This window comes from Rattus norvegicus, chromosome 11 (assembly GCF_021556685.1).
Source record: "Rattus norvegicus strain SHRSP/BbbUtx chromosome 11, alternate assembly SHRSP_T2T, whole genome shotgun sequence".
Taxonomy (NCBI): Eukaryota; Metazoa; Chordata; class Mammalia; order Rodentia; family Muridae; genus Rattus; species Rattus norvegicus.
This window is the reverse complement of record NC_141544.1, coordinates 40,569,113-40,582,445: the sequence shown is the minus strand read 5'-3', so window position 1 is coordinate 40,582,445 and position 13,333 is coordinate 40,569,113. Positions and strand designations below refer to the sequence as shown.

General features: G+C 43.2%; 1 long non-coding RNA gene across 18 annotated transcripts in view; it reads right to left on the bottom strand.

The window, feature by feature from the left end:
• LOC134480966 (uncharacterized) overlaps positions 1–13,333 on the bottom strand; it is a 55,693-nt gene that overhangs the window by 29,367 nt on the left and 12,993 nt on the right. Inside the window, exon 1 of one of the 18 annotated variants that reach the window (XR_015633250.1) lies at positions 6,323–6,832. The exons of 15 other annotated variants lie outside the window; for them this stretch is intronic. This is a non-coding gene — a long non-coding RNA (uncharacterized LOC134480966). Of the gene's footprint in view, positions 1–6,322; positions 6,833–13,333 lie in introns of those variants that run through there. 2 more of the 18 variants (XR_015633238.1, XR_015633245.1) reach the window with 2 other exon arrangements.

Here is a 13,333-nt window from a genome sequence, read left to right as displayed (position 1 = left end):
TTAATTGGATATTTTATGTATTTACATTTCAAATGTTATCCCCTTTCCTGGTTACCCCCTCTCCCATCTCCCCTCCCCCTGCTTCTATGAGGATGTTCCTCCTCCCACACACCCACTCCCACATCACCATCCTGGCATTCCTCTACACTGGGGAAAAGAGTCTTCACAGGACCAAGGGCTTCTCCTCCTATTGATGCCAGACAATGCTATCGTCTGCCACATATGTGCCTGGAGCCATGGGTCCCTCCATGCATACCCTTTGGGTGGGTGGTTTAGTCCCTGGGAGCTCTGGGGGTTCTGGTTGGTTGATATTGTTGTTCTTCCTATGAAGTTGCAAACCCCTTCAGCTCCTTTGGTCCTTTGTTCCTTCCTCTAACTCCTCCATTGAGGGGCCTGTGCTCAGGCTGAAGGTTAACTGCAAGCACCTTAATCTGTATCAGTAAGGCTCTAGCAGAGCGTCTCAGGAGACACCCATATCAGGCTCCTGTCAGCAATAGTGACTGGCTTTGGTGGCTGCATATGGGAAGGATCCCCAGGTGGGGCAGTCTCTGGATGGCCTTTCCTTCAGTCTCTGCTCCACTCTTTCTCCCTGTATTTCCTCCCATGAGTATTTTGTTCCTCCTTCTAAGAAGGAATGAAGCATCCACATTTTGGTGCTTCTTCTTCTTGAGCTTCATATGATCTGTGAATTTTTCTTAGATATTTCAAGCTTTTGGGCTAATATCCACTTATCAGTGAGTGCATACCGTGTGTGTTCTTTTGTGACTGGGTTACCTCACTCAAGATGATACATTTGCCTAAGAATTTCATGGAGTCATTGTTTTTAATAGCTGAGTAGTACTCTGTTGTGTAAATGTAACACATTTTCTGTATCCATTCCTCTGTTGAAGAGCATCTGGGTTCTTTCCAGCTGCTGGCTATTATAAATAAGGCTACTGTGAACATTGTGAAGCACGTGTCCTTCTTATATGTTAGAGCTCTTTTGGGTGTATGCCCAGGAGTGGTATAGCTGTGTCCTTAGGTAACACTATGTCCAATTTTCTGAGGAACGGCCAGACTGGTTTCCAGAGTGGTTGTACCAGCTTGCAATCCCAACAACAATGGAGGAGTGTTCCTCTTTTTCCACATCCTCGCCAGCATCTGTTTTTTATCTTAGCCATTCTGACTGGTGTGAGGTGGAATCTTATGGTTGTTTTGATTTGCATTTCCCTGATGACTAAGGATGTTGAACATTTCTTTAGGTCGTAAGCTTCATTTTTAATCTATGACCTAAAATCCTTCTTCTATGTCAGATTCTGCTTAGGGGACAATAATTGGTTGCCCAAATAATTTGTCTTAAATCATTCCATCCTGTCCTCTGTAACCAGAGTGGGCAAGAAAAGTGATTTCACATCCTCTCCGCAGCTGGCAGCTCGAGTCAACTGCACTCGTTATTTTCCCTAGAAAGATGACTGTGGATGATACCAGCTCTGGCTTTGACAACGGTCCACAGACGCTGAGAACAGATGGGCTTCTTGGCATAGAGCACAGGTGAACAGTTTCTTGAAGAAGCCATGAGTCCTAACCCAAGGACTAGCAGATCATAAACACTGGAGCCAAAGACAACAAATCATTGCTATTTCAAAGAGGTTGACAGGTCATAGCTTTGATTGAATGAGTTTGCACCTTTTAGGAAATGGTACCCAGACCAAACAGCACATGACATGCTGGCTTCCATTGTTGTCTGTGACCCAGAGAATGAAGAGTACAGCCTTCCTCCAGATAAGCAAGCACTGCAAATTAGATATCTGGACTTTCATGTGTGGTGACAGCAGAAAACTGTCCCATAACATGAGGAATCACAACCATAAAAAAAAAAATCAGGGGGAAAAGGGCCTGCGGTAATTTCAACCAAGAATGGGAAAGAAGGACTACCATGCAAGAAACAACCCTTGTGCATGACATGTCTTCATAGGCTCATCTAGTTCAATAATTGGTCTCCAGTTGGCAGAGCCTTGGGGTGGGCTTTGAGGGGGATACAGCCTTGCCTTACTTCCTCTTTTTTCTCTTTCTCTCTCTGCTTCTTGTGTGTGGATAAAAATGTGGTCACCCAGCTCCTACCCCACCTGCGTGTCTTCCCTTCCACCTTTAGTTACAGTTGTATAACTGTAAGGAAACACCATGAGCAGGGCAACTTATAAAGGGAAACACATTTATTCAAGGGCTTGCTTCCATTTTCAGAGGGTTAGTACGTGGTTATCATGGAGGGAAGCATACAGGCACGGTTCTGGAGCAGTAGCTGAGAGCTCTACATCCCAATGTGTAGCTATCAAACAGAGGGGGGTAGAGGGAGGTAGGGAGGGAGAAAGAGAAACTCAGACGGGCATGGACTTTTGAAACCTCACAAAGCCCACCTCAGCAATACACCTTCTCCAACAAGGCCACACCTCCTAATCCTTCCCAAATGGTTCCACAAACTGTAGACCAAGCATTCAACATACAAGCTTGTGGGAGGCCATTCTCATTCAAACCACCACACACAGACATATATCATACCACACTCTATCACTCTGGAACTGTAGACAACTACTAAAATAATCCTTTTCTTTCTTACGTTGCTTCTTGTCGTGGTATTTTATCACAGCAAGAGAAAAAGAAATTGATACACAAGGAAACATGAATACCTCACTGCACACCCATCCTCTGAGGAATCAAGTGCTCAACTTTACTGGTACCAGTATGGTTCATGCACCTGATGGGATGAGGACAGAGCTGGGAGAGAAAGATAGGGAATAGTCACTGCTTTGGGGACCAGAGCCTATGGCTTAAATGACTTCTGAGGAACATGAGACAAATAGAAGCTCAGATGTGCTAGTAGAAATATTAAATGCATTCACAGTTCTTCTTAAGAAGTTACACTTAGGCACAGGAACTCAGCTATAAGAATTTACCAAACAGAAATGAATACTTCTGTGCTTTGTGATAGCCTGTGACAGTCAAACTCAACTGAAAATTTGATGTGATCCAGACTCATCTAGATGAGAGACAATCTGTGAGAAATTATCTTGATTGGGCTCATTGACATAGGAAGGCCCACCCACTGTGGGCAGCACCATTCCCTAGGTTGGGATCCGGAGTTTATAAAGAGTAGAACATGAGCTGAGCATTCATATCCCTCTTCTTCCTGACTATGATGCAGTGTGACCAGATGCTTCAAGCTCCTGCCCCTTCCACCTCACCAGACCTGGGCTGCTCGGGAGAACCATGAACTAAAACAAACCCTTCCTTCCTTGTGTTGCTTCTGTGAATTTTAGCAACAGAAAACTAACATTTCCCTGAACTGGAAATAAGTCAAATTTTCTCCAAATGGCAAGTCATGAACAAAACGTGGTAGGTTCATGGAACTAAATACTATTTAGTGATATGGGGAATGAATTACTGGCTCATGAGGAAAAATGACAGGCCTCGAAAAGTCTGTGCTAACGCAAAGAAGTGAGATATGAGTGACTGCATCTTATGTGGTATAATTTATGTGAAATCTCTAGTAACAGCCAAGCTCTAAACAGAGGGAGCAGATCATGATTGCCTGCAGCTAGGAGTGGAAAAATGAGTATTCCCAAATGGGGGGCAGTGAACTTGTCATTCTTTGAGGAGAATGTGGTGGGTTTTATTCTTGTCATTTTCAAAAATTTGACCCATAACAGCTATATTTATTTTGAGCACAATGAGACAACCCAAGCATAAATACAATGGATAATAATCAAATCAGGGTAATTAGCATTTCCATCCTATAACTATTTGCCATTTGCCCTACTTTACTTTCCTGTTGCTGTGATAAAATGACTCTCAGATGAAAGCCACGTGAGGGAGGAAGGTTTCTTTTAGGTCACGGTTACAGGTTACAGCCCATGCTGGTGGAGGCCAAGACACCAGGAGCTTAGAGCAGCTGCTTAGGCTGTAGCCACAGTCAGGAAAGAGGAGGAAGAGACATGTGTGCTCTGTTCACTTTCTCCATTACATACAGTCCGAAACCCCAGTGCAGGGAATGGAAAACTCGCAAGTCATTTAACCTTTCTTTGCCTCTGGAAAATGGGCACAATAATACTTTATGAAGTAATTACAATTGCTAAAAAAAATGGCTTACCAAATGTGAACACGTTTAAAAGGCTGACGGTAAAAATGTATGTGTTCATCATGATTATTGCTGAGCAAAAACTAAATAACTTTTATCCATAATCTATGGAGAAGGTGTTCAGAAACTAGCATGCAAGGAAACACAGCCTGGGACACCTTCACCTGATGGATTATTGTGCAGCCATTAACACATCACTGAATTCTCTACATTAAGAATTTATACTTCAGTCCTTCTTAAAAGGGGGAACAAAAATATTCATAGAAAGAGATATGGAGACAAAGTTTGGAGCAAAGGCTTAAGGACCAGCCATTCAGAGCCTGCCCCACCTGGGGTTCCAGCCCATATATATACAGCCACCAAACCTAGACAATATTGATGAAACCAAGAAGTGCATGCTGAAAGGAGCCTAATATAGCTGTCTCTTGAGAGGCACAGCCAGAGCCTGACAAAAACAGAGGCGAATGCTCACAACCAACCATTGAACTGAGAATGGGGTCCCCATTGGAGGAGTCAGAGAAAGGATTGAAGGAACTGAAGGGGCTTGCAACCCCATAAGAACAACAATACCAACCAACCAGAGCTTCCAGGGACTAACTCCAACTGCATATGTAGCAGAGGATGGCCTTGTTTGGCACCAGTGGGAGGAGAAGCCCTTCCCACTGGACCTCCCCCCCCCCCTCAGTGTAGGGGAAAGTCAGGGCGGGGAGGGAGGGAAGGGGGGAGGGTTTAGGGTGGGGGAACACCCTTATAGAAGAAAGAGAAGGGGGATGGGATAAGGGGCTTATGGATGGAAAACTGGGAAAGGGAATAACATTTGAAATGTAAATAAAAAGTATCCAATAAAGAAAGAGAAGATTGAATAAGTCTCTCTACAGAACATCTGAACCTCTAACATTACCGTTTTGGCTTTAAAATGGTTAAAAGTGAAGTTTATAATAATAATATTAAAACATTGCCTGACTTCTCTGCTCTCGTGCTCGCTCTCTCTCTCTCTCTCTTCTCTCTCTCTCTCTCTCTCTCTCTCTCTCTCTCTCTCTCTCTCTCTCTCTCTCTCTGCTCATCCGTAACCAACTGCTGACACCCCTGCTGCCAAGGGTCTCTTGTGGCTATGCCATCCCTGCAGAGGTAGGCACCTCAAACTGTGAGCCAAAAGAAATCCCTCCTCCCTTAAGTTGCTGTGTCTAGCATTTGGTGGAAGTGACAAGCAAAGTTAATGGACAGGCTGCCATTCTTAGTCGGATGACTGTGAGTCCCTAGACCTGTTGGCTACAAAGGGTCATCATGCCTAGTATAGCAGAAGGCTTCCTGAGGACAAGCAAGTGAGCATAGGAGAGGGAGAGTAGGGGTGAGGGGAGTGTGGTTTGTAATCCAATTCTTGAGGTGACATCCCATTACTGTGGAGAATTCTCTCAGTTATGCCATGTTTGGTTGATGTGCCTGGAAAGCTCTGCTCCTGTCTGAAGGGAAGCAGAGGAGCAGTGGATCTGGGTGGGGGTGGGGGCAGGAGGAAACTGCAGTTGGGATATATTGTATGAAAGAAAAATAAATAATAATAGTAATAGTAATAATAATAATAATAATAATAATAATAATAAAGTACTAGCTGCTGTTCCAGAGGTCCTGGGTTCAATTCCCAGCACCCTAGTGAATCACAACCATCTGTTATTCCAGTTCTAGAAGCTCCTAGGCCATCTTCTGGTCTCCAAAGCCATCAGACTTTCATGTAGTGCATATGCACGCGTGCAGGCAAACACCCATACACATAAAAGTAAAAATAAGGTTAAAAAATACCCTGTGAGAATAAGAGTTTGGATCTCCAGCACCCATGCAAATGCAGGGCGGGTGTGGTGACTCACCTGCCATTCTGCAGTTCCCAAAATGGAAACAAAGAACCTCTAAATAAATAAATAATAAACTAGGCAAAGGGGTAAGCTCTGGGTTCAACTGAGAGGCTCAGTTTCAGTGAGTAAGATACAGATACATCAAGAAAGATTCCCCATGTCAGCCTCCGTGTGCACATACACCCGACATACACATGTGGCTACATAGACACATACTACACAAGAATGCCACAACATAGACACGTGCAAAAACTTTTTCAAATGAGTGTATTGCCCTATGAAATTCACTCAAGCACACAAAGATTTCACACACACACACACACACACACACACACACACACACACACACACACAGCACTCGGGTTACCATCCAGGCTCCTGTGTCTTCTCCAGGTTGTATCTTGCTCACAGATTCCAGCAGTGTCGCAGGAAATCGGTGTATTATGGGTGCAGGGGAGGTATTGCTGAACCATAGCACAAGCTCTAAACACCAAAGCAAGCGCTGTAGTGTGGGAGGTCAGGAGGAAATATCCGTTCAGAGCCCACACAAGACACGATGACAAACTTAACCCGGGGGCTGAACATAGTTTGGTTAACCGGCGATGTGCAGAGGGGGAGAGTGGGATAAAGAAGCTAGAAGAGTTTAAAATACAGAGATCTCATAGAGACAGGGGGGACGGGGAAGGGACAGGGGGTTTGTGGAGGGGAAACTGGGAAGGGGGATAACATTTGAAATGTCAATAAATAAAATAACCAGTAAAAAATGAAACAAGAAAAAGAAAAAAATTACAAAGATCTAGGACTCTACAAGCAAGAGAGGGAGCACAGAGGACCGGTAGACGTAACGCTTGCAGGAAGAAGGGAGCTTTTAATGCGCAGGCGTGAAGTCAGCCTGCAGAGTAAATGTATCGAGAGTAAATGTATCTGTTTCCTACGTTTCTCCTCTCCATCTCCTGCTTCTCTTCCCATTGGGAAAATGCAGTTGGCAGCTGCTAGAGGGGAAGCTGTGGATGTGGTCCGGATGCCAATTGCCCGCCAGACCCAGGTGAGCTGGAGAAGGGAGGAAGCAGAGAGGCTCTGGAAACACTCCATCCCAGACCAGTACGTAGCAGTTCTTCACACCAAAGCATCCAAGAGCGGGCAGACCTTAGTGACTTTAAGTTACAGAAGTAACGTGTTCACAGCGAAAGGTCCACTAAGAAGCAAACCCTGACGCATAACTAATTTTGGTTCCGCGGAAAGCAAACTGGGCTCCGCAGAGCAAGCCATGGACAATGAATGGGTCATTGATCAGTGACATCATGACTTAGGGAAGATGAATGGAGCTGAGTCCTGGGATACCTGGCTGTAGGAGATCACAAGCACAGCACTGAGCGGGTCTCCAAAACTCTTCAAGGTCTCCTTTGCATACTACCTGAGTCAGGGGTCTTCCTTCAGTGACTCTTGGACCCTAACACACAGTATGAAACCATGATCCAAAAGAATACTACTGAGCCACTAAAACATTTGTTGTCTTATGTATGTGCACCAGTGAGATGAGGAGGCTGCTAGGGCATGTTAAGAATACCTATAAAGGAAATATAAATGATTCATAACAAGAGTGGATATGTACGTGGAAATACATGTACATTATTATATATAATATATAATGTATGATGTATAATATATAATATATAATGTATGATTTATAATATGTTATATCTTATAGTATATATTGCATAAAACCATAATTTAGATGATATAATTTTCTGGAAGGGTAGCGAAGATTTTTGAAAGAGGTTATCCTTAGGGAATGACGAGAGGGTAGGGAGGATAATCAGAGGAGTACGCCATAGGACATTTCAGATCACTCAATATTAAAATATCAACATATTTAACAGATAATTTGACACAATATTTAACATTGTTTACCAGAGATGTAATAATACTACGGAAAGTACAAGTGTTGTTGACGGCATGATAAAATGCACACATAACAAAATTATAAAATGGTTCTTAAAAAGAAACACCAAATAAGAGAGTATAAGCTTAGTTTACTAAGGGATATTTCAAACTTTGAGAACGGACGCCATTTTGTTATACAGAATCCTGACCTCGGAGAAAATGCTCAAGTATATCTGGGATGAATTTTGAAGGTTTAAAGTATAAAAATAATTGAGAATGCCAAACGTAAAAAGGTATGCTTCTGTCATTAGGTGCACTAAAAATAATCTACAGAGAATGTCGGCCACCACTGAGTATTCTAGAAAACATATGCACTAGCATTGTTCGAAAACAAGTTCTGAGTCCTTCTTTTCTCTAGCCAGCAAAGAACTTGATTCTAGGAACAATTTGAAAGCTGGAGGTATTGGCTTTAAACATGAAGATAAAATGTTAGTCCCCCAGGCTGAATAGTCTAGGCAGAGATATCTGTGTATGCAGCCTTCCGATAGGGACGAGAGGGATGGATGGAAATCACATGACTTCTAGACTTGGGAGGGAACCTCAGGTTTCTAAAACCAGGAACAGGAAAGGGAAAGAAATGTTTGTTTGAGGCAGTGTGGACTCCCACCCACATGACTCTGCACAAAACAAAACCCTTATAACAATTCTGTTTCTTGTTGGTGACTAAAAGAAAAGTCAAAACCCTTATCTGGCTTTTAAAGAAATATTACCCATCTTTCTTCTTGGAAGAAGAAATTAAATTATCCAAAATAAGTACATTGGAAACTTAATGGAGATGGCGAAATAAACCCCTCCTTTGTGAGTGAAGATTCCACATTGTGGTAGCTAATAGTAAATACATTAAAATATAGGATATATACTGAGTGGAGAATTGTCTGCTAAAAAAGAGAAAAACTTAGATAAAATCCTCTGGACAATCCTTTGAGTAAAAGACAAAGTTCTACAAGAAAAGATTACCATGTAGCGGTGTATACTCTACCTTTTGCTGACTGTCTCTTGTTCCTGACAGGAATCACTACATAGCCAAAGGGAAAGGCAATTCTTACTCTTGAGTAATTTACACATGTAGAATAGAGCCAGAGGCCTAGAGCAGCATCTGTCTACCCTGGAGAAGCAGCGAAGCCGGTGTTTTTAGAAGAGGCCACATTGGACTTTGTTACTGTGTCTTCATCTTCCTTTTCATTAGGATTTTGAAGTTTAAGGAGCTTTCAGGAGGACATCCATAAGACGGAGGAAGGACTGTTGCCCATTTTTCATTTTGAATAACCAATTTAAGGTTTGACTTTAAATGTGAAGTGTGCCTATTGCTATAAACTCCTGTGCTATTTCTCAGTGACGGGGGGTGGGGGGGAACCCCAGGGATTCCTGAGAAGTGATTAAACTATTTGTCACTCAAGCATTAGCTTTAAGAACTGGAGCTTGGATCCCCAACACCCACATACATGCCAGGCAGGCTTGGTAGCTTGGTATAATCACAGATTGCTGCAGGCAGAAACAAGGAGTTCCCCAGAGCAAGCTAGGTAGCTAGACTAGACATATCGGTGAGCTCTGGGCTCAATTAAGAAACCTTGCCTCAATTAATTCTGTGGAAAGAACTCCATAGACCAACCTCAGACCTGCCCACATGCATGCCCACACATGCGCACATACATATGAACATATTCACCTAACACATATTACAAAGAGAAAGGAGTGGTCAGCCTCAAGTTCACTTTCCTACTTAACATTTTGTAGGTCTGGCAAGTGAAGGGTTACTCTGTTTTCTCTGGAGAAGAGCCTAAGTCTCTGGACCTTTCAACCTGAATCAATCAGAACACCTGTTCTGTTCAACCTCAGAAGACTTCAGCAAGAGACGGCTTCACTCCGCCTCAGTTGCAAGAACCAAATGGCCACCATGCCCATGATCCCATGAGCAGTGCTATATGCCTGCTTACATAAACTTAGGGCCAAGTAGATATTTGCAGCCTGGCTTTTTATTGCCCATCTCCCTTCTCTCAGTTTCTCGTATTTGGACAGTTTAGCTTACCGAAGATAATCCTCTTCACTAAGTCTGTAGAACTAATTTTTTCCCTCTCATACCTCCAGTTTTTACAATGAATGGATAACTTTTAACTAGCAATTGTCTATACACAGTTGGTTCTTAATGCATATATTCACAAATTTAAAAGTATGCTCTGGGGATTCTTTTCATGAGCCCTTAGCCTCACAATTGTCAAGAAGCATCAACTAAAGGCCAGGACTGTGGCAAATGCCTACAAACCTAGGACTCACTCTGGAAGCCTAAGATGATCTGTAGATTGAAACCAGCCTTGACTTCAGAGTTATACCAGCTTATATTACATTCTCTCTTTCTTCTCTCTCTCTCTCTCTCTCTCTCTCTCTCTCTCTCTCTCTCTCTCTCTCTCCTCTCTTTCACACACACACACACACACACACACACACACACACACTTGGGAAGGCAACAGGGCTGGATAGGAAGATACCTCAGTTACTCAAGTTCTTGCTACCCCAGCCGAGTTCCAGCCTCTGAAATCCTCAGGAAACCTGGGATATGCAGGTTGGAATTCCAGTTCTAGGGACATGAGAGGATCCCAGGGGCTTACTGACCAGCCAGTCCAGCCAAAGAGATGAGCTTGAGGTGCATTGAGAGACCCTGCCTCAAAACTGAGATAGAAAACAAATGTGGAAAACACCTGATGTGTGTGTGTGTGTGTGTGTGTGTGTGTGTGTGTGTGTGTGTGTGTGTGTTGCTTCCACAGGCACCTGTACACTCATTAATCCACTCCTGGGAACTCACAATATTCTCTCTCCCTCCCCCTCCCCCCTCACTCACTCACACTCTCTCTCTCTCTCTCTCTCTCTCTCTCTCTCATACACGGGGAGGAGGAGGGGATAGACGAAAGAGAAATTTTAACTAGGTAGAAAAAATGAATTTTATTTACACTCATGGGACATTTCTCAAAACTGTGTCAGAGCTACATGACTCTGTCTTTACATGATGGAATCACTCAGGTGAAATAATGTACTACCTCTAAAAGTAGCTATATTTTCTTCCTAAAATGTTTTTATAATTTAATATCTATTTGGAAGGTTAAACTTGTAGACTCAAAATAAAACATATGTGTGTGTTACTTATATACATTTATTATATCATATATTATTAGATGATATATTACATTATCCACACACATTTGCTTTAGTTTTTAACATGTAACTGACAGGGCAAAGGATCCATGGATCAATTCTGTGTAAATGCAATATCGACTAATCGAATTTAGCCTGGGCCTTCCGATCTAGATAATTATAACATGTCCACCTCCTCACCTGTTCAATTTGATGTGACAATAGTAAGGAACCACACACCCCCATATAAGCAACCCCTAATGACACAGCGAGCTTACTTCTGTTGTTCTAGTTTGGTAAACAGCTCTGAGAGACAGCTGGGGATGGCAACAAACGCTCAAGTTTGTTCTAACGTTATGGTGGTTGGAGGGGTTGTGGTTTTGGTGGGTGACGTTGCAGAGATGGGGAAAAGCCTACAGGTTCACTCAAAGTTATCTGACCGAGATCTGCTGGAGGTGGGGGAGGGAGCAGGGTGAAAGTGTGTAGCTGCTTTGTAGACTTGCAAAGGACAGAGAATGCGCAGCGATGGCTACTTGGATCAGGGCTAAGAGTTTAAGACTGGATCTTCCGTTTGTTTACAGGAACCTATGATTAAAACGAGTTCACCCTCCTCAACCACCAGGATTAATGCCCCCGTAGAGCAGGTCTGAGCTGTTTCCAGGGGCATGGCGCAGGCAGGCAGGCTGTTGAGAAATGCAGCCTGGTGTGCACAGGATTCCCGGCATAGGTAATTAGAGCGGATGGTCCAGTTTCCAAGAGGATCCAAAATTACAGAGAAAGAGGCGCATGTGGGGTCTGGGCTTGCCCAGCTCCATCATGGTTTCCTGCCTCTCTGGTCTGAGGACTTGCTGGCTGGGATGAGCACTTAGGCACGCGGACAGGAAAAAGGACCACAGCTGTCAGCAGATTCGAAACTTAGCTGCTTAGAGGTTTTGTTTTATGCGTTTCCCGTCTACCCTTGGGAAATATAAACACACCATTGCTATTTTAATCACGTAACTAGGAAAGGAATCGTTTCAGTTCTCTAGCCTGAACATCAGCGTAAATCAAAACAGCACCCTCTACCATGTAGTAGTGTAGTAGTGACCAAAACAAACTTAGAATGAAGTGTGGAGAGAATCCTCGTCATTCTGTGGCACTGGCCTTTCTTGCGTTGTATGACTTCCTCTGGACTCTCGAGACTTTGCCAAAGCCTGGGTTAACAGCGCACAAGCACGCTTTCCTTTGCAAATGCCATCGCTCTACACAGTGGTAGCAAATGCTACTTGGTACTCCTTGGCTCAGGTCACAGACCACTATGTGTTAAGAACTGCGGCGTCTTTACTGTATGCACAAAATTTAATTATCGAAAACAAACGCTTCATATTTCCCTCTCTTCGTTCCTCGTCACCAAGTCTTACTAGCTTACCATTGCATTTCATTGTGTTAGAATGCTTGAGTTTCATTGAACTGAGAATGGGGTCCCCATTTGGAGGAGTTAGAGAAAGGATTGAAGGAGCTGAAGGGACTTGCAACCCCATAAGAACAACAATACCAACCAACCAGAGCTCCCAGGTACTAATCCACTACCCAAAGACTAAACCACTGTCCACTACACATGGACAGACCCATGATTCCAACTGCATATGTAACAGAGGATGGTCTTGTTGGGCACCAATGAAAGGAGAAGCCCTTGGTCCTCCAAGGCTGGACCCCCAGTGTAGGGGAATGTCAGGGCAGATAGGCAGGAAGTAGGGGGGGATGACTTGGGGAGGGAAATGGGATGGGAGCTTATGGATGGGAAACCGGGAAAGGGAATAACATTTGAAATGTAAATAAAAAATATCCAATTAAAAAAAAAGAATGCTTGGGTTTTAAAAAAATGTTAGAAGTTGCTGACTTGTGTTTCATGAAAAAGTCATTAAATGAATCTTGGATGAATTAAATGTTAGAAACTGGAAAGGGCTTTCTAACACCCTCTAGAATGGCACGAAGCACACTTCTGCCATTTTTCCCTACGGATGTATGCAAAGCACTGTTCTCCGCAACGATGATCATAGAATCAAAACTACGATCAATTCGTTAAATGAGGAATGATGTTCCCCACCCTGCAGTACCAGATATCTTGCCGAGAGTTAGTTCTTTGTGCAAAAATAAACAAACATGTCTAGAATGCGGAAGTCATCAGAGTTATGCATATATCAAAGGGGTGTTTTAAAATAAATTTATGATTTTTTATCAGTAAGTGTTTGATTTATAGAGCTTTATATAGCATTTGCCTGCATTGATTTATATAGCATATGCCTGCATCTTTGGATTTGCATAAACTGTC